Here is a 22,304-nt window from a genome sequence, read left to right as displayed (position 1 = left end):
TTCCTTGTCACAAAGCAAATGCCAGCTCTGAGATCCTTTGGTGCAGGTATCTTGTGCCTTTATTGCACAAAACCAGGCCTTGCTAGAAATGGAAAAATCTGCATACATGGTGCTTAGTGTGTCCAAGACTACATCTTAACTGCATGGCTCTCATAAGCCTTTCTTACTCAGGCCTCTGTCACATACCCCAAACACATTACTCTTCCACCTCACATACATTCCACTGAGTTTACCATCTAAAGAGACACCCTAAGTCTTTGTGTACTATGAAACCTGGTCATTTCATCTAGTCCTATTTTTCATGGGGTTTATTGACCAAGAGTCAAGTTTTTGATCCTTTTGTAGAAGGGAGCCTGAATATATATCTGAATATATACCTGGGAATGGCTGTCCTGAAGGCGCCACGGCTGTTGCTTTAGATAGATTTAGCAGCATCATATGTATCAGTCACAGGCACGGATGACTTGTTGGCTCATGAAAACAAGCATTCTTGCCAGGATCACACAGGGTTTTGGCTGACTGGTGAGCTGTTGACAAATGGAGAGAATCAATTAACAGGCAAGAATGACTATTACTGTGAAGATCGTGTCAGCCTGTTACAGTTTGGGTATGGATGTTGCAAAACCAACTAAACAAACTCCACATGTGCCATGCTGTGGTTCCCCAAGTTTCCCACTCTGTAGGCACCCACTCTTCAACACTGTCATCCTGAGGATACAGCTGGAGGACATTGGACCAAATGAATACTATATAGCTATTCTTAAATTGACACATACACACATTGTATCATTCCAAAAGAAAAACAAAACAAAACTATCTTTCCTTGTCATTCCTCTCTTTGACCCTACAACCTTTCAAAACACATTCAACTTATTTCCTTCATTCTTACTTCTCTTCTAAAACCTTCTAGAACAAGGAAAAAAAACCACCCTTGTCCTTTCTGCCCCTGGCATGCTTTTGCAGCCCTGAAAATACTTTGCTTTCCTCTATTTAAAACTAGAGGAAAATGTGGGATTTTTTCCTCCATTCCAATCCAAAACACAGTAAGATTTACTCCACCCAGTGCTGCCCTTTTCCAACTATCCTGCACGGATTTTTACTGTTCTAGGAATCATAGCTAGATATCCTGCTAGTTAGTTATCTAGCCTTCATGCTCTTTTATCCACTTGCTATACTTTTTTTTTCCTTTTTTGCTATCCTATGTATGCATCCAGCATTGGCTAAATGGTCATGGCCACACACACCAGCCCCTGCCTTTGGACCTGAATAGTCCTGAGCCGGTCTTTCTTTGCTTAGCCATTTTACTATGTCCTAGGGCAAGTTAATAAAACAAATAAAGTTACTGCAGGCAAAAGAGCAGAACACAGCTAAAGTAAAATGTATATCTTTATTGGATAAGGAGTGCTAAATGAGCAAATTCTGGTACTGAAGTAAAAAATAGAAGACTTTCTGTCCAACAGATAAAAAGAATAGGTCAGGGAGGAAAATAACGATCATAGCAGTGAAAATCCTGGATAAATGAGCAAGAAAGGGAAGCTATTAATAGAAATATAAACAACCATGAAATGAGTGATATCAAAAAAACTGTGGAACAAGAAATACAAACCTCTGTGGGATTCTGTAAACTGTAATAGAAATTTTTTTGCAACATAGCCCAGGAAATTGATCTATTGTATCATGGATCCATCCATACTGGATCCATTCCCAGCAGACAGAAGCCCTCTGTCCAAAGGTTACCAGGGTAGCTCTTGGCTAAGTAGGGGAATCATGAGAATAATCAGGAGGTTTGGTAGTGTGGGAATGACATTGCAATGCAGTGTTTTCTGTCTATTCCTGACCCTTCTTTGCTGGGAATCCTCATAGCGGCCTTCACCATAGATAATGGCAGGACCTGGTGTCCAGTCTGCTCTACAGCACCTGTCATCAAATACTTCTTAGCTCTCCCTTAGTGCTGTCTCATTGGCATCAGGGCCAATGCCTTGTCATTTGAAGAATCTGGGGCAAAGAGAGCAAGCATGTCTTTACTAGTGCCTGGAAACTCACAATATTCAGCTCTGTTGCCCATATCAGTCTTCCCAATAACCATTCATGTGCCAGCACCCTTTTAAGGGTATGCCTGAAGATGCCAAAACACTGGGAAGGTGTTTTAGAACATTACTTTTTTAATTATTATTTTCCTTGGCTCTGAAGAGGCAGCAGTGAGACTGCAGCTCTTTAGGGAATTTGGCCATGAACATTATCTTAGAAGATCTGCAAGAGACAGATAAGGGATGTGGTTGTGAATAACACTGTAAAAAGTTGGTAAAAGTACTTGAAACTCTTATGGATTGGCTGTCTATCAAGTATGGTATAATTTGAAGGGAGGGAAACGGATAAACTGTTAAAACTTAGCACAGTGGTAGATGAAAAAAAGACTAAAGGCAAAAATCCACCTCTAAACCTATGCTCTACATTTATGTAAATAAGATCTAGGCACAGACAGTGAAAGGAGAACCTCACCCAGCTGACAGCACAACCTCGTGTTACCACCCTACCCCTGCCTGGCCTGCTGGACTAAGGTGCTTCTGACTCCTGACACAAGAACTTTTTAGAACTGGCAAGTTTCCAGTCTCATGGACAGGTTCTGCCCTTCCTCAGTAACAATGAGCAAATTATCACCCAAATCCTGAACCAGGGGTCCTCACACTTTTTAACCAGGGGCCAGCGCGGATGCAGTGGCAGGCAGCCATCTGCGGCTGCTTGGATTCCCCCCCCAACCCCCGGCGGGGGGGGCTGGGGGGTTCTGTAAATACCGGGGGCCGTATCCAGCCCACGGGCCATAGTTTGAGGACCCCTGTCCTGAACAGAGAGAAAAGAAACAGGTAAACACCTGCAGTGTGCTTACCAGTGGCTTCAGCCCTTATTGCCCCATGTGGAGAGTGAGACAAGGCATGCAGTTAGGACTGGAACAGCCTGTTTTATACTAGTATCATGACTTTCAATAAAACTATAGCAAAGGGAACCGAGAAATACATTTATTACATTTTGGGGCAGATCATGGACTGCAATTGTGGGGCAACACCTACGTCCTTTAGGAAGAATACAGCTTGTGACTGCCTATTGCCCTGACATAAGATAGGCAGACCCATTAGAACATGACTATATTTTTGAAGCATGATAATTTTACTAACATGTCTCAGGCAGACACCTCGGGAGTGAGCAAAACAACAGGGAAAATCAGCACATGCCAAACCTAATGGTATTTCATTTCCCTTAATGGAAAATGCAGCTTTTACTGACACAGTGTGTCCTGATGCTGTCCGGAAAAAAAAAAAAAAAAAAAATCATCCTTTTGCAGTGGAGTTCAATAAATGAAGGAATCATGCTTTCTCATTTTTGCAAAGGACATTTGTAAGTTAATCATGGTAGAATGATGTGTGTCAACACAGAAGCCAAGATAGTTAGGAAATACTACTGGCTGATGCCAAAATGAGATTAAATGTGTAAAATTGGCAATGTCAGGGTACAGATTACTGAGGCACCACAGGGAAATGTGAAGACAGAGAAAACAATTTAGATAAATATACAGAATCTTAAAGAAAAAGTCTTCTCAGATCCAATGCCTATCCTTGTTGGTTGCACTCGCCTTTTTTTCTTTTATTTTCTTCATATGCCAAACTCTTCCATGCAAAACTGTCAGCATGTTACCCTTTCAAATCCTAAAGAACATAGTCTTTTGCTTTTTAATAAAATACATCAGTATTTAAGAATAGTAAACCAAGAATGTGTATTAATTTTAACATAGATCATTCAGGACACTTCACACATTTAATCAAGTAACTAACATAGAGGCAAGCTACTGCCCTAATAGAAAAGGCCAATAGCACACTGATATCAGATGCAATTAAACAAATTTAAGACATGTCTGCTGGTTAACAGTAGTACACAGCAGGAATGCTAGAGAAACAGCATGCCTCTGTGACTACAAGTAGAAATGCTTGGATGTGGTTAAACACATAAGGAAATCACTGACAAATAAGGAAATTGAGGATTGCTTTCTCAGATGATAAAAACCAGGGTACAGCAAACACTGTGAATCTGACCCATGTATTTAGCTTACAATTGTTTTATTTTTGGAAAGATAAAAATAAAGAATGCACAACAAAGATACTCATGTAGAAATATAACCTTAATATTGTGTTGTATCAAGCATCATATTGTAGTTACTCTTTTCAATAAAATGTAATCAGCTTGACATTTATTCAGCATTGTTTTAACCAAGTACTTATTAGAGCAGATTCATTTAAGTCTTGTGCAGAAACTGACTTCCTTTTGTAATTGCTAATTATTATTTCCATTTTTGGAAGGATTTGCTGTTCATGGTATTTTTCCTCAGCAACATGTCACTTCTTATTATAACTATTTCCTTTGACTATTTAATTAAGTATAATTGATATTCATGAAAAAAGATTAAACTGCACTGTAGGATAAATAAGACAACTAATATTTTCAAGAGCATCTTAATCCAAATTCTAAAAAGAGTTTCAAAACCTATTACTTCCAAAGAGATTAGGTACATAAGCTTCTACTTGCATTTGGCAGTAGTAGTTTTCAGACATATGTAAGAATCAAAATGCAGAAATACAGAGAAGGGCTTTAGGGGCAAATGGAACATGCATTGATTAGAAATTAGAAGCAGGCCACATATCCAGAATTACACTAGGAAAGCTGCTCACAACCTGAACTGAAATTATGTGTCTGAGTTCTGGCTTGTAGATTCCAAGTATTAGAACCCTATTAGAACCAGAGTTCTCTATAAAAAAATCCAAGTCAGGGAGAAGCTGACCTGTCTATTTCTTTATTTCATATGATTTGAAACCAATGAGTTATGAAAACATTGTAAGGAAGCATCTTACAATGCTTCTTTATGTTTTATACATTTTATTGGAATAGCAAATAATATTCGACTTCTGTTCCTTTAAACAAAATTAGTCATATATCACTCTTCCTGGACATTAAAGTAATTATGGATGTGAATATATCACATAAAAATATTTGATAAATTTCTTCCTTGTTCTCATTTATTTTCAGGTAAGCATTTCTTATAAGCCCTTTATTGTGTTTAGAATTAGAATGAGGCTAGATACTTCCATTTGAATTATACTGTATATATAGTACTGGTACTGTCAAAGGCTAAAATAAGGTTCCCTGAGTACAGAATTCTTCAAACTGATTTTTAAATGTTATCTTAATCTCAAACACTGTTTTTTCTCCTTGCAAACAGTTCTTTCTTTTTTATAGCAGCAGCCACAAAAATCAATGGAAGTGACTTATACTACAATTATAGACAATCGTATTATCCCTTTAAAGACTTCCCTAAAAGTACACCTTTGCCATGACCTGTACAAAAGTGTTTTCAATAGTAGCCAGGCATGTATTAAAGCAAATGTGACTGTAAGACCTCCTGCTGATGTTGCCTCAGAGGAGTTGTAGATGGTGTCTTTCCATGTAGAAAGTTAACAAACTCTTGCATCCACACAAGTGTGTGAAAGCCTAGTATGCCTGACGTGATAAGCTAATAAAAGTTTCTGGCTTCTATGGCAGTATAAACAGAAAAACTGATTCTGCATTTTACAGCCAATCCTCGGTGAGAGATAGAAGCCTTCAAACAGCACGGTCTGACAGAAAGGGAGTGTGTAGTACTTTCCAAGCAAAGGCGCTTTCCAGATGGATTAAAAAGAAATACTGTTGCTAGACAGACAATGAGTTATCTGTAACTCATCTTTTCACCTTAGAAAGCTGGATAGATGATGAAAAAATTTCAATATAAAACTTCTTGGAAATGTTTGCCCAAGGAGGAATTTCAGCTTACCAAAGGCATGTTTGACAGGTATCATCTAAAAAACCTTTGTCATTGTAGAGGAAAGAGAAGACTAACTCCAAAAAACTTTGGAATAACTTAAGTTATGATGAAAAAAACACTTAAAAATAACCAGTCTAAGGTATGGCAGCCATAAAGTCATAGCATTTGAGGCCAAGACAAATATCATTCTTCTTGGTGCTGCAACCAATTCAACAATACACAAAGATAAAAGTAATTTGCATTTACTTGAAGTATATTTCCCAGAAAATATGGCACATTTAGATCAGAAAATAGCAAGAGAGAGAGAACCTATCACATTCATGTCATAGTAACTTCTTAGTTCTCAAACCTTTTTTGTATCTCTGTTCTATCCTGTATCCAGTTTTTCATCACCTTTTAAAAAACATGCATCAGAATGGGCCAGTCTCATCAATTCATCTTCAGGATTAATTTCTTCCTTGCTTTTACTTCCATGCCATGTTAATAGACGAGCACTCTTATAATTTAATTGTGCACTCTAGCTATTAAAGTATTACTCAAAACCAATCCATCAGGTAGATTTCATTGAACATTTGCTATGTTGGTTTTATTATATAGCTTTATGTACCTTTGAGTCAGTGTGTTACATGGTCAAATAACTTATGACATCCATATATATCTATTTGCCTTTCTTGATTAAATCTGTTATCTCAGCAAAGAAAAAAATTAGACTTGTTTGAGAAAATCCATTTTCCATATAACGGTATCGGCTGAATTAAATTTGTATCCTTCAAACTGTTTATGAAATTATTATTGCAAGAGATTTTTCATTTCTTGTGTAAATTTCTTTAGCCCATCATTATTTAGATCAACATTTTGGGGTGTTTTATGGGTTTTTGTGTTTTGCTTTTTTTTCTTCAAAGTCAGCATAATGTTAGCATTCTCCTTTCTTAGAGGTTTTTTACTGTCTTTTAGAACTCTTAGGTGCCAATTTCAACTATGTAAAAAAAGTTTTTATTACTTTGACACCAAAGTACTTTCCCAAATGATTAATAAACTTCATATCTTTCTGTGATAAAGTCAAATCATCCTCATTCATAAATATTTACTGGAGAAAATATCTATTTTTTTAACAGTATTATCAACCTTCCCCTTCTGCCTAATACATTTGAATACAGCAAAACTCCAAAAATCCTTCTTCCCCTTATCTGGCTATGGAGGTTTAGCTGAAAAATCCTTACCTGCCCTAGTAACTTTCTTTATTTCAGAACTCATCTGTACCAGTTGCCATTGCATATTCATTATATACTTCACATTAATTATATATTAAATTATGATAAATTATACAATATTGCTTTTAAATTTCTAATTCAATTCACAGCTAATGAGAGATGGCTTATCACCGAAGTTTCTTGATTTCCTATTGAGGCGAGCTGACATCAACATGCATTGTAGGTGTTTTCAGCAGGCACTTTGCCTTTACTTTGTTCTCTTAAGAATGCAGGAACAGGAATTAGGAATTCAGAACTGAGCCTATTTTTGAAGAAGACAATATGAACTGATGGAGTGATTAAACAGCTATGATGCAAAAGAGTAATTCAAACAGCTGGAGAAAGCCAACCCAGGAATGCACATGGCTGATATCCTCTTCTTTTATGCACAGGCTGATCTCATGAAGCTGCTCTAAGTAGTAGCTCTGGCTGAAAGTCTGCAAGTATTTACAAGATGATTTAAAGAAAGCAGAAAAATAAATTACTAAAAAAAATTATGATCTCCATACATTGGTTGGTGGAGTTAATAGAAGATGAAGAAAATTATATTATGAGTCAGCAAAGCTGAAATGTAAGTAATGTAGAAGACCTACATTCTCCAGAATAGAGATTTTCCAGAATAAACTGGAGTCTTTGAATGGCAAATGCTTAAACGAATGAAACAACAATGATTGAAAGTAGATGGATTAGAAAATGAAAGCAGGAGAAACAATTTGTCCTTCTGGCTTGCATGAAGGAAAGGGGAAAATAAGAACAGAAGAATTAACAGATATCTCTTTAAAGAAATGTTTTTACAAAATTCTATGGCTGCATCCTTTGTCATGCAAAGAACAGTGAGCAGAGCACCTGGTGGCCTCCACAGAGCAATGATAATGAAAGTTCCTTAATTATAGTAATACAGATAAGCAGTTACAGCTGGCTAGACTAAATAAAAGTCTGATTTATAATTCAGATAAGTATTGCTATTCCTTGATTGCAGTATGAAAATACAAAGGAAGCAGAATCCATAGAAACTGAGAGGAAGCTTTGGGATTATAAAATTGAGTGCTTGTTTTATCCTGCTAAACTTGAAATTGATACGCATGAAACCAGACTGTTTCTTTTATAGTACAGAAAGATTATCAGTCTTGATTTACACCAGAAAGGAATAAACAAGATTACCACTAAATGGAAGGAGTGATATCCTGAACGTCCCAGCATACTGTTTTATAGTCCTCACAAAAGTGAAGAGTCTGCAAGGCCCACTCTCAGGATTACCTCTAGATTTTATTGAGATGGTTTAAATGACAGTTTAATAGATAACACTCATGCAGGACAGAACTGCCTTTTGCATTCTTTCATCTGATTTAACATCTAATATTATTTTTTACATTATGATTCTCCTTTCTTAAATACCTCTCCGCTGTAGGGGTGGTAGGAAAGGGTGCATACCTGGCGTACATTTCAGTGGGCTCCTGAACTCCTACAGGCTGTGCACATGCACACATATCTGCACACACATATGCCTATACATGCACAATCACTACAAGCACTCACACTACAAACACACACAGAGTCTCTTTCATGCACAATGTCTAGCACTAGTTTGAGACAAAACATGCAGTGAGGTGTTGTGGGCTGAATCCCACAAGCTCAGGCACTCACCATTCAATATACTCACTGGAGAGAAGGAGATTAATTTACAAGGCTACCATGTAAAAAAGGGATTTGATCCACAGCCAGTTGTTGGATCATTTTGAAAAAGCAAATGATGACACAATTGCCCATACTTACCTAAATGTGTGACACAGACACCAGCTACTGGAAGCAAGTTTTGCCACTGAGCTTCAACCTTACAGAGGAACTTTCCTTAAGTGTTTTTATCAGGCATCTAGGAGGGAGAGAGAATTTCAGCATGTCCACCTTTTCAGCATTTCCTCTTAGGCATATTAAGGATTTTGATGCTCAGTGTGCTGGTTTCTGTGAATGCATTTTTGAGTGTCTGAATATACCCTGCTTGCAGTGGGGAATGTAGTCATTTGAGGTCAACACTGTGATTTTGACTTCTAAGAAAGAAGTCTAACTTGGAGGCATGAGAGTAGAAAGCATCACAACATCTGATCCCCTCTTGGCATTTGACCAGAGAGCTTCACAAACATATAGAGTGGTAATTATTAAGCTGTTTTAACAGCCTCTCAGCCCAGCCTCTTGTATGTTCACAAGCTGTCTATTAGTCTTATTGGGTAGTGTTACCTGTTTCAAGTATAGGTATTCCCATTTGCAACTACATTTATGTACGATTTCTGTCTAAGAATGATGCAAGTTGAGCAAAATATTTTTGCCTTAACAATAGCTATGGACTAAATATTTCATAAATATTCTGTATTGCTGTTTCTCCTGAGGAATTCCCTGGTAGGGTGTTAATGGAAAGAGCATCTTTCACTGTGGTAACTGGGAATGCCCATGTGGATGAAGCAGCTGGGAACATGATCAGATTCTCCCAGGCTAGTTCTTCAGAGGCATGTCTCTAAGCAACTTATTGTGAGCTTTATCCTGGCATGGAACCAGGTACTGCACTTGTATTCCCTAGCTTGATGCTTTATCATATGTTAAGCCTCCCCTACGTGGCAAGTAATATAATAGTCATTAATAATCTCTTCTTCTGCTTTCTGTGTTCACAATAAATTGCTGCAAGTCTTCCTGATAACCTTAGAAAAATAGAAGAGATCAATTATATGCAAAGTATTTTAAAATGACAAGTCCAAGCTGTGGTGGCAGAATGGAATTATAGCACCTCAAAGGCTGGTGTAAAGGTTTGGAGGTTTTTTTAAAGAAGAATGAGAAAGCAAATTGACAGTCATGCAAGTGAAAGTGTCTGCCAATTACAATCTCCCTTGCATTCCTGCACACACTGGATTTTGCTAGAACCCCACATCTCTAAACAGATAAGCAGACTGAAAGTATCAAAGAGCTGGACGGCCTTTAGAAGGACATGTAGCAACTTGTATCCCTTGATGGGCCAGGAGAAGATCACAAAGTAAAAGGAATCACCTTATTTACAAATAATTGTCACTTCTAGATGTACAAAGCAGACTAAAATGGCTGTATAGACATGATCATTGCAGCAAGGATAGAACAAACTGGAAGACCAGCACAGCTGGGTTGTGTGGGAAAGTGCCCAAAGGCCTAAAGGAAACCTTGGAAAACACACTCCTTCAGAATGCATTTTTTGCATATTAGCAAGTGTAATACACCACAGCTAGACTGCAAAATGCAGAGCCTATTAGCAAGCATGCAGTCAGTTTTGGAAAAGAGAAAACCAAGATGGTGAAGTCTTTATGGGACAGTATAGGTTTAACTCAAATTTTAGAATTTGTGAATCAGATTACCATGCACACACTGTAACAAATATCACTCTGCACTGTTTGTCAAAACCTTGAGTATTTTTGTAGGGTATAATTTTAAAAAACTGGAATTCTATGATTTGCTTTTTCAGTCATCCAAATGTTCTTGAGCAGTTTTGGAGTTTCGCACCATACTAGTTAGGGTATAAGGCTCAACAGACCCTCAACCTTTGGTAGCATCCTGTCACACAAACCACAAAATCTGGAAGCACTGTGATAGACAGCATTCACAGGGAAGCACTGCTTCCTCTGTAAGTAATTTACTATGCTGATTTTAAAATGTACATGATATGCTACAGAGACAGTGTTTGTTCGTGTCAGTTCATGTTTTATGCATTACCTTCTCTTTAGGCAGAACACTAAAGCTGATGGTTCAGTTATTTACATTCAAACACTGAATTTTCTGTAGACAACATACTGCTGCTTTTGTGCTCCAAGTACAGCTATCATATAAGGATATTAACAGACTATTGAGACAGGAGTTTTAGCAGTAATAATTTCAATAAAATGGAAGAAAAAGTTAAACTTACATTATCATGATCCGGTCCTAGAAGACACTGAGGAAATGCATTAGACACACACCAGCTATTTTAATTACCATTTTTAAAGCTTCACTAGTTCTTTTATCCTTTGTGCTTAATAAGCTTTCATAATAGTTTTGTATTATCTCCAAATTAAATTTTTGTTCTCTATTTTTTTGTAGAAGCTATGAAGTAACTAAAATACTTTTTTCCCAATATACAACTGTTTTAAAAAAGAATTCTTAACATCTCCTTACCATGATGTTGTTTGTCTGAATAGCTCATAAACAAGAAGAACCTCTTCCACAGGACCAGTATTTCTCATTTATTTATCTTCAGCTATGAATACAAGTAAAAATGTGTTGATATTCTAAACTACTGAGGAATTCAGAGTTTATGAGCTAATGCCTTGAGAAGAGGTCAGGCTCCTGCAATATTCAAATAGTCATAATACTAATCTGAGATGACATGAATCCTTCTATGCTTGATAAAATCCTTCACAGCACTTGTATTTCATGTGCTTTTTCCAAAACCTGCTCAACAACAAAGGCGGAACCTTGCACTAGAGATTTTCTCCCAGGTATACTGCTCTTTAAATGGGAAGGCGTGTTTCAAAAAAAATTTTAAACATTAAAATGTTAAGTAAAAAATGTTAATGAAGAACATGTATGTTGAAGTAGACTTTGGTTTCAGGGTTAAATAATGAGTAATTGCTAGTTTCTGGCGGTACTGCTATTACATTGCGTAAGTCACAAGTAAACTTGTAAGCTCACCATAACGTCACTTCTTTAAAAGACATTATTCAAGACTTATCCGGCATCACTGAGATCAACAGTAAGATTTTAGTGGATTCCCAAAGTACTGCAAGTGCTTCAAATGTCTTCAAGCAAACCTCAGAAAAAAATACTACCCATAATTAAATAGTTTAGAAAGCAGTTTCACTGAGGTGTATGGTCATGGGTCTTCTGCCCAGCATAACAAGGGATAAATAGTAGAACACATATATTACAGTCAAGGAAGTAGAAGTCCGTCTAACACAGTGGGGTTTATTATGTTGGTTTCATCTCATAATTGTTTGTGGGGATTTGTGAAAACATAATCTCCCTTGCCAAAGTTATTGTTTCATTTTTTTCTAAAAACATCTGGTAAAATCTAAAACTATCCCACTTACATATCATAAGCACAGCCACAATGCACACCATATATGGACCTAAAAATAGAAGAGCATTAAAGTAAAATAATGTAAATGTCTGCCAGGTTGAATGAAAGCCTACAAGAAGCATACAAATGCCTTTACTGCTTTACCTATCCATTCAAATTTTGATGCAAAAAATGACTTAGATGCTAACAGCTCTGATTTGAGCATTCCCAAATGGGGTAAACATCTAGGACCTTTGCCCCATCTAAAATTGTTTGAGCTTCACAGGCAGTATGTTCTTCCCATCCTGATACATTATGAAGAACCTACGCCATTGGATGGACTGATACTTAATATGATTTGGTTTCTGTATAGCAAAGGAGCATTGCTACTTTGGTTTAAAACACATATACATGAGAAGCGTGTAAGGGTTGGTCCAAAGAGAACGATATTGTCTCAACATTGCCAACAGAGACCTGGAGATGGAATGTGGTCCTCATGGACACCAAGACACAAAGACCCTGGGAAAAAGAACTGCATGGTATGAGGAGTACTATGCCATTCCCTGCTACCTGGGACTGAAAGGAACAACTACACCCTGGGAAGAACTGCACAGTACGAGGAGTACTATGCTGTTCCCTGCTACCTCGGACTGAAAGGAACAGCTATGATAAAGCTGCATAGCCACTGTCCAGAAGATGGATCACAACCACTGTCGTAGCAACAAACCAGAAAAACTTGAACTTCAGGTGAACTTTCTTCATTATAATATCATTCCAATACAAAAACACACCTCCCAGTCTGGAGCTACCCACCTCTAAGGCAAACCACACCTCAGGCACTCCTCTTTGGACATGTGTGGTAACCTTGCTCGAGAAGGTGGAGACTGGCAACAATCCATGGGCCAGAGAAGGAACAAGGTGTGTCGCTTGGCATAAAAGATGGGTCCTTAGCAACTGAACTTTGGAGATCTTCCCCACCAAGGATCACAATGATCGGAAGGACAGGTGGGACACTGCCTGCAGCTGGGACCATAGGGATGCCTTGGACTTGTGGTGGTAGCTATAATCCTCTTTTATGTTTTTTTTTTTCTTTTTACTTTACCTTTTTTTTCCCTTCTTGTTACTCTACTATCGCACGCCGCTTTATGGGCAAAAAATAAAACAGTTGCACTGTTTGATCAAAGCATAACTCCTTGGTGTGGTTGCCTTGATTTTTGCACTTCAAGATCATATTAAATGAACCATCATGAGTCCACTGAGTGGACCGTGACAAAGGGCTTGCCTGTTTTCTGCCTATTAATGCAGAAAAGACTCACCCAAGAAATAAGACACTTTAATAATTGGCCTGATAGGTGGCAGATTTACCTGTTTTCCAGGGATCCATCTGGAAGCTGCAATCCAGAATACAATAATAGAATTATTTAAGTTGGAAAAGACCTTTGAGATCATCAAGTTCAACTGTTAACCCAGGACTGCCAAGTCCATCACTAAACCATGTCCCTGAGCACCACATCTATGTGTTTTATAAACACCTCCAGGGATGGTGGTTCCACCACCTTCCTGGGCAGCCTGTTCCAATGCTTCACCACCCTTTCCATGAAGAAATTTTCCCTAATATCCAATCGAAACCTTCCCTGGTGTAACTTGAGGCCATTTCCTCTCATCCTGCTGCTTGTTTTCTGGGAGAAGAGACCAACCCCCACCTACCTGAAGCCTCCTTCCAGGTAGTTGTAGAAAGCAATAAGGTTCCCCCTGACTATCCTCCAGACTAAAAAAACCCTGTTCCTTTAGCCGTTCCTCATGAGGCTTGTTCTCCAGACCCTTCACCAGCTTCATTGCCCTTCTCTGGACATGTTCCAGAACCTCTACATTCCTCTTGAAGTGAGGAGCCCAAAACTGAACATGATATTTGAGGTGCAGCTTCATTGGGGCCAAGAACAAGGAGGACAATCACTTCCCTAGCCCTGCTGGCCACACTACTTCTGATACAGGCCAGGATGCTACTGGCCTTCTTGACCACCTGGGCACACTGCTGGCTCATGTTCAGCCACTGTCAACCAGCACCCCCAGGCCCTTTCCCACCAGGCAGCTTTCCAGCCGCTCTGCCCCAGCCTGTAGCGCTGCGTGGGGTTGTTGTGACCCAAGCGCAGGACACGGCACTTCTCCTTGTTGAATCTGATACAATTGGCCTTGGCCCATCAGTCCAGCCTGTCCAGATGCCCCTGCAGAGCATTCCTTCCCTCAAGCGGATCAATAATCACCCTCAACTTGGTGTTGTCTAGAAACTCACTGAGGGTGTGCTTGATCCCCTTGCCCAAATCATTAATAAAGATATTAAACAGGACTGACCCCATTACTGAGCCCTGGGGAACACCACTGGTGACTGGTCACCAGCTGGATGTAACTCCATTCACTGTCACTCTTCTCTTTGGGCTTGGCCAGCCAGCTTGCCTTTCACCCAGCACAGAGCACACCTGTCTAAGCCACGAGCAGCCAGTTTCTCCAGGAGGATGCTGTGGGAGATGGCGTCAAAGGCTTTGCTAAGGTCCAGGTAGACAACATCCACAGCCTTTCCCTCATCTACTACGTGGGTCATCCTGCCATAGAAGATCAGGCTTGTCAAGCAGGACCTACCTTTCATAACCCCATGCTGGCTGGGCCTGATCCCCTGGTTATCCTGTACCTGCCATGTGATGGTGCTCAGGATATCTGCTCCTGGCACTGGGCGAAGGCCGGGCTGACAGGCCTGTAGTTTCCTGAATCCTCCCTCCTGCCCTTCTTTTAGATGGGGAATAACATCTGGAGCTGCTTATAGACTATATTACAGGCCTATGAAAAAACTTGCAAGAGCAAACTTTACTGTGAATACCTTTGCTAGCCAGGTAGCACCCACCCCTCCTTCCATAATTCTTTCATTCTAAATTAGGAAGACTTTGCATAAAAAACAGAAATAGTGAGGAAGAAATAAAACAAGACTGAAAACATACATTAGGCTTTCTTTAGGACAGCTTCACAAGAGTGGTAGAAATGCTAGTGTCTGCTTCAATATTCTTTGGCATTTTTTGCTTCCATCTTCATTCATCTCCTGCATGAAGTCTATGAAGAGGACAGAGAGGTTTCAGTAGCACCCACTGACATCACTACAATATGGGCATAACAGCCATAAATAATAAAGGCCATTTCATGCCATTTTAGATCCCCTATTACTATGCTTTATTCCTGTATAATGCGTAGTTTTAGGGATAACATTCCAAGCGATGCTGTCACCTTGAATAGCAAAATACTCTAAGACCTTAGAGCACAAAAGAGCAGGATTATAGCTGGACTGATTTGTGGGTACAAAGAGCACTGATCAGGCTGTCCACAAAGTCCCACTGACTTCATTGTCCTCTTTTCTATTTTTACAATGTGTATGATTTTCTTTTTTCTAATTCAGAAGATGGCTCAACAAAACCCCTATCCCTGAGTTTGATGTTCAGAACTATTTCATAGCCTGCCTCAAAAATGAAGTCATGTTCCAGAAAAGTGAAGTACAGCACTTAACCAAATATACCCGAATCCATGCCAAGATAGATTTCATGTCTACAAAATTTAGGTCCTTGGCTACTGTGGCAGCAGTGAAAAACTGTCATATTTAAACCGTTGTTTCTCCAACATGGTCAGAATAAAATATAGAATGATATATCCAAGGAGTACCTCTAGCCTTTATTATGTCTCTTCCTAAATGGAAATGGAATAAATGTGGCCTGAGACTATTTTAGTCTTTCTTGATTATCACATGCTGGTATTACTGCAGTCAGAAACACTTAGCTTTAAAACAGTAAGCCCTCAGAGGAGCAACAGCAAAGGGAGGTTTGTTTTAAAAGGCCCTTAAAAAGAACTGTAATTATTTGTCATTAAATCTTTTTCACTATCTTTCTCTTAGATGAAAGCTTTTAAAATCCCGTTCTCTGGAAAATGAATATTCATGTAACTGAAATAACAGCTAGAACTACCCGGAGTGAAACTTGTGTGTTATCTTTTTTCTTTTTGATTTTCTAAATTCAAAATTTAACAGATTGTCAAAGTCAAGGAACGCATGCACTAACTTTTTCAGTTAATTGGATCTTTCTTGTGACAAACAGAAGTGTCTGGCAAGCTTTTTTTGTGTGTGTGTGTGTGTGTGCATTGAGAAATGGAAACAGCAACAGTAATGATAACTTTTCAGTAAAAACAAGAACTTAAATAACAAGATGAAGCATTTTGCTAATGTTGAAATTGCCATTGTTTCCAAAATGGTACTTCTTTTTCCTGTTTTGAATGTTCTGCTCACTGTCACTTTGTTGGCATTATCGTATAAATAATAATACACACAATGCAGAAATCAGAAAAAAATATCAAACATTATAACATGATCTGGAGTTTCTTGTGAGAAATGTCTTACTTTCTTCCAGAGTTCCATTGTGTAAGAAACATTTTCTATTTTGAAACCAGAAGTGCCAACTATACTGTCATCCCTCAGGATTTTTTGTTTTTATTCTGAGCTGAAAAATTCACTTTCCGTATATACACATATAACCATAGATAAGTATAGATATAAATTTGTGGACTTCTCAACTTCTTTCTTTCTTGGTGTTTGAGATTCTGCCTGATGGATCATCTAGCAGAGGAATGAGGGAGGAAAGCAGGCTCAGTGACAAAGGGAGAGACTGCAGATTTTATGCCAGGGGAATACAGCTTGCAACAAAGTTCCTTTAATCCTGGCGTAGTTACCCTTGGCTGACATGCAGTGACATGAAATTTTTCCAATTTTATGAATTTTTTGTCAAAATGCAGCTGGTCAGCAACCCCTGCTGTGGGAAGGCTGGAATGGTGAGGTGGGAATGGAGCCGAAGGGGCCCTATAGTATACACAAGTGGTACAATGTTGTCCTGCAGTGTACAGTTATCTTGAAACCTACACCACCTTTGGTGCTGCAGTTCCCTTCCTGGGGAGTGGGACTGTAAGGCTTAGCACATACGGAGCCACATAGACCTGCAAGCCTCCTTTGAAGGTAGCTGACAGCAGTACTAGGTCTTCTGCTCTGGGAGAAGAGCTCTACAAGGAGGTGAAACAAATGTCTTCAAGTGTTGTGCAAGAGAAGGGGATGGTGTGGTCCTGTCTAGCTGTACCTGTAAGCATGGTAACATTAGGTTATGTGATATAAGCTCATGTGCACACCGGCAGAGGAGCAGAGAAACAGCAGGTGTGGAAGAAAGAACAGTGGGTGTGGAAGCCCAAGAACGCCTTGCCTTGCCTACTCCAGGCCCATCACAGGACTCATCAGCCCATCAAATGTCCATCTTCACAAGCCCAGAAGAGCTCAGAGGCACAAATAAAAGTGGGAACCCAAAGTAAGGACTCAGAAAGGACACCCTGTCTTAGCCCCTCCCAAAGCCGTCCCAGGAGACCCCGAGCTGCATTGTCATGGTTTGAAACCCTTCAAGATGACTCAACTCCAGAGCACCTTTCAGACTGAATGGTCACTGCCTAAGGGAAATAGGACACATTATGCCATGCAGAGGAAGAGCATTTTAGGACAAGAAAACTTATGGGATGTGTAGAGTGGAACCACGGAGAAAGGGGTGGATTGAAGTGATTTCAGAGGAACGAGAGTGGGAAAGTAAAGGAATAAGGTGATTAAAAAGGTTAGTTGTGTGTAAATATTTTGCTGGTCAGTAGACCTGTCTAGCCATGCCATGTACCTGAGTAATGCAGTCCATTCTACCTTCTCTGTGTGTAGAATTAAAACGTGGAGCTGCAGGAACTTCAACTCTCTTGGGCTGTCAGATCTGGCATGACAGATTTTCCTCCTAACTACCAACTACAGTGATATATGTGAGATCAAAGGCATATATGCGAGGTTCACTTTCCTGTGGATGAAACAGTGTCTTGTGGGTGGCTTACACAAGAGCTGAGGTTTGGGACTGGTGAGCACAGGAATTGTTCCTGCTTACACCCATGCTAAGGAACAACACGATGCATATCCTCTGGCAAAATAAGGACAACTACACTAAGAAACCTACTCTATCGGAAACATTTACATGCTGGGTCAAAGGTTCAAAACAAAGATTCAAAACAAAATAAATGAATTCACAATATTTGACAAACCTAGGAAATTACAGAAGGTAACATGAATGTATCTTTTCCTCTAAAACGGGACAGGGAGGACTGTACTGGTCTCATGAGTTACTCTGTATCTTAGACAGCAAATAATTTATGTAATCCATCTCTTCCATTCACCATGTCATGTAAACAGGTGTCTCTTCTTTCCAGAGTTGACCAAACTAAAAATGTCTAGTGCCTTCCCTAAACTCCTGTTGTTTGTCCAGGAGAGACAGTTGTTCTTCCACAGTCTACCAGCAAGAGATAAAAACGGCTGACTGTGCAGATTAAGAAACAAAGGATATACCCTAGAAGATTATATAAAGCAAGAGAAAATTACAATACCTGAGCTCATCTAACAGATTGCTGCTGCTGGAAATTGCTGCTATTAGATTAGTTTAAATGATGTAATGTAATTTTATCCCCAATGGAATACATGTGTAGTAGCAATAAAGCTCACCAAATGTCCTCAGTTAAATCATTGTATCCAAATATATAACAGAAATGTGAGTCAGGGTGAATGGCATTTCATACAATGCATAGCTTGGATTTGTTTAACTTTATTCTAATACTTAAAAGAGACTGGCTTTGTCAGATTTAACAGAGTTTTCAGACACAGGAAAGACCGATACTTTTTTTGTATGTGTGTGTGTTAGGATTTTATTCAGTTTCCTTTCATGAGGAAAAATAGTTTACTGACTAGATCTTAACCTTAATTCAGTACCTTTATGGGTTGCAGACCAACCTCTGAAGTAAGTTTCAGGAGTTTTCATCATTTAGCTCATTTTTTCTCATTACTAAACATATATGGATACATAGAAAAAGAAACAACAAAATGCTCAGAGCACTTAGCATTACTGCCTGCCACTATTTAATTTTATGCAGCACGAAGTTCTTACGTTAAGTATGCTTGTGGATTTTGTAAGCTCTGTAGAACACAATGCTGTTTCAGAACTGAGCTTTATGGGGATATAAATGTTAACTAATAAGGTGATTGTTATATTCTTGGGGAAATTCTACATCTTGTTCTTCCTTTTTTTATGGTGAATTAGTTCTACGTATATGCTCAAAACATGGTGAACAATGACTAAATAATTTCTAGAAATATATCAATGGACACTTCTATTTTAAAATAATTTCAATCATACTATAAAATAATTGACAGTAGTGGTAAATAAACAAAAGGTTATAAAGAACAAAGCAAGAATCATTCTTCACTTTGCATGGTATCTTAACATACATTTAGGAACAAGCATAAATAATGGATGTAGTAGTCTTTGTCAGAGCTAGTACAACATTCAAAGCAGAAAAAAAAATCGAACACGTCACTGAAAGACTCCACCCCAAAGCAGTAAGCAGGGATCAAAAGCTCCCTACCTCTGCAATAAGCAAGGATCAAAAGCTGCTAATTCAGACACCACATGGCATCACTTTTAGTTAGTAACTCCAACCATGGTTTCTCTTTGGAAGAATTTGGTATTTATGAATACCTAACTTCAGAGCTGAGACACCAGGTTTATTCCTCCTCAGGGACTTCCACAGAATTCTTCAAAACAAAATAAGTGTTCAATTGTTTTGCTCTGATAGCATGAATAGCGTAAAAATTTAATTTTTAATCACATAGGCCTAGCCTAAAGATCACTTCTTTCCACTATTTTTTCTGATTATTTCTTGTTTCTGTCCGTAAAAACTGTTTCAAAGATTTTATGAACAATATCTAGAAAGGAGATGTCCTCACAGGCACAGCTTTAATGTCGTCATCCCTTTCCTCTTCCTGGTGTATAATCTGCCCGATTTTCTTTCCTGTTCTTTGTGTGTTCAGAGAGCCAATGATTAATATCTTCTCCCCCCTCCCCCCATTAGACTTCTCATATTTTCACTTATATTTCCATTACCCAAACAAATCTAAAAGTAAACGTGACCCTTTTTGGTTAGTTTGAGTAAACAGAAGTAATTTTTTTTTTTCTAAATCAGGTAAAAGTAGTTCTTTACAACACATCTCTCACTCATATTAATGTATATTTCTTAGGCATCAGTTATGTAATAAGTTAACAGTTTTCGTGGTTTAATTTTACACAAAGAAAGCCCTGCTCATGTAAGACAGCATAGACATAGTAGCACAGCTTGTAAAGTAAGATCCAAGTATCTTCTTTAGATGAGGAATATTTGATTTTGCAACACTGAGTATATATGAAAATAATAATAAAGTCTATTTCTAGGAAAAATTTCTTTAACTAGTTGTTATAGTGCTTCTATAACAGTTTTCATCCAAATAACAGTTTTATTTCATAGTTTTAATCAATATTTCACAGTATAGAACATGTGTATTCTACCTCTGCCAAGACTAGATCATAAACTAGAGGAATTTTTCTTCATTCTTACTACTCCCTAGTCAGCACAAAATATACTTTTTTATTTCATAAGGAGAGACCGTTTTCTCTGCTGAACCTACAGCTACTGATCTGATTGAGTTTTTACCCTGAAAGATACACTGTTTTAAAATAACATTTCATCTTCTTTTCAAAGTAAGGCCACCTGTCCTTTACTTTTACCTTCTACATTTAGAAAGCAACATCAAACTCTATGAGAAAAACATAAAAAAACTATGGAATTATTTTTGTTAAATATGCTGAAGAATTCTTAGTTACTCAAATTTTTTTAACCCAATTTATAGTTAGACCAAAGATTACTCCTACTGAGAAGTCAAGTTTACAGCATCTTGGGGCTTCTTTACACACGCTGGTATGAACCCTGCCAAAGTTCTACTGCTGTTACAGCACAGCACATTTCAAAAGTTTTCTCAAGCCCCACAGATTTAAGTAAGAATAATTTTCGTAAGCTTAAGATGAAAAAAACCCCATGATCTTACTCTAAGATAACATGTGTTTTCAATATCAGATTAAATTTCCAAATGCAAACTCTTGCATTGCACGAAACCACCCTTCACCACACTGGTGTTTCCACATTATTCAGATAAGCTCTCATCCAGGAAGTGAAAGAAAGAGAGAGACTCTCATTTCTGCTATATATCAGCGTGGAAAGATGTTTGCAATCTCGTCGAAACTGTTGACTTCTCCCTTTCATCTCTTTTTCTTCTGTTCCAGGAGAGTCAAATGGGACAGAAATGAAAAGTGTGTCAGTGGGAGAGTACAGACAGAGGCATTAACCTCAGGTAGGGTAAAACATCCTTTTTTTCAGCAAAGCTCACAGATCTCTGTGAACATACCCAGGCTGAAGGACTGCTCTGTGTTGAGTAAAAATGCCAGAGAGAAGTGACCACTTAACTCACAAGGGACATGCTTGCTGAAGTTCAAATAATTGCCCTAGTAATTGACTAACAGTGTTGTAGACGATGGACAGCTAATGAAGTACCTGCTGCCTGACAGCCAATATCATAAAATGCTTCCTTTTTCATCTCAGTCTACACATCAGGGGCTTCTACACTCTTGAGGAAGAAAGGGAGATAAAACTTAGAGAGAAAAAAAATGGGATTAAATAACTGAGAACTCATAACGTATAAAGTAATAAATTGGTACCACCTTGTAAGTAAATAAAAATGCTGCGGGAAATATCATATGCAATTCAGTTAGGTTTTATGACAACACTTCCCTAGTATGTCAGTTTCCTGAAGTTAAAGAAAATTAAATAACTTCATAGTTATCCTGTGTACTGTTGGGGGTCCCATGACTCCCTAGCAGACGGGTAGGAGAAAAAGCAGAAAAGCAGACCTCAGAAACCCAGTCAAGGAGTCATGGATTAAAAAAAATGAATAAACAGCAGGACATCAAAGCAAACAGATTCCACTTGGTCGCATCGTTATTTGCCATTGTAAGGGCAGAGAAACAAACCTCTGCACTTACAGGAAGTGGACATTTCCCAGTTCCCCAGAACTTCCCCTTTTTTCTTGGGGTATCAATGCTTTACAGGCCTGTCAACTAAGGTTTTATCTTATTCCATCTTAACTCTGTTTTGGGAGGTATCTATACCCTCCATATCCAAAGCTAAGCTCTGAGGCAGCCATGCTGGGGGTTGTAGAATAACATAT

The 22,304-nt window shown here is 38.5% G+C and overlaps 1 long non-coding RNA gene across 3 annotated transcripts in view; it reads right to left on the bottom strand.

The window, feature by feature from the left end:
* LOC129782802 (uncharacterized) overlaps positions 1-22,304 on the bottom strand; it is a 55,487-nt gene that overhangs the window by 20,130 nt on the left and 13,053 nt on the right. For 2 of the 3 annotated variants that reach the window (XR_008744930.1, XR_008744928.1), the window contains exons 2-3: positions 8,866-8,962; positions 378-527 (exon numbers count right to left, since the gene is read on the bottom strand). This is a non-coding gene — a long non-coding RNA (uncharacterized LOC129782802). The remainder of the gene's footprint in view (positions 1-377; positions 528-8,865; positions 8,963-22,304) is intronic. The other variant, XR_008744929.1, reaches the window with a different exon arrangement.

Source organism: Falco peregrinus, chromosome Z (genome assembly GCF_023634155.1).
Source record: "Falco peregrinus isolate bFalPer1 chromosome Z, bFalPer1.pri, whole genome shotgun sequence".
NCBI classification, from domain to species: Eukaryota; Metazoa; Chordata; class Aves; order Falconiformes; family Falconidae; genus Falco; species Falco peregrinus.
This window is presented reverse-complemented; position numbering and strand designations above follow the sequence as displayed.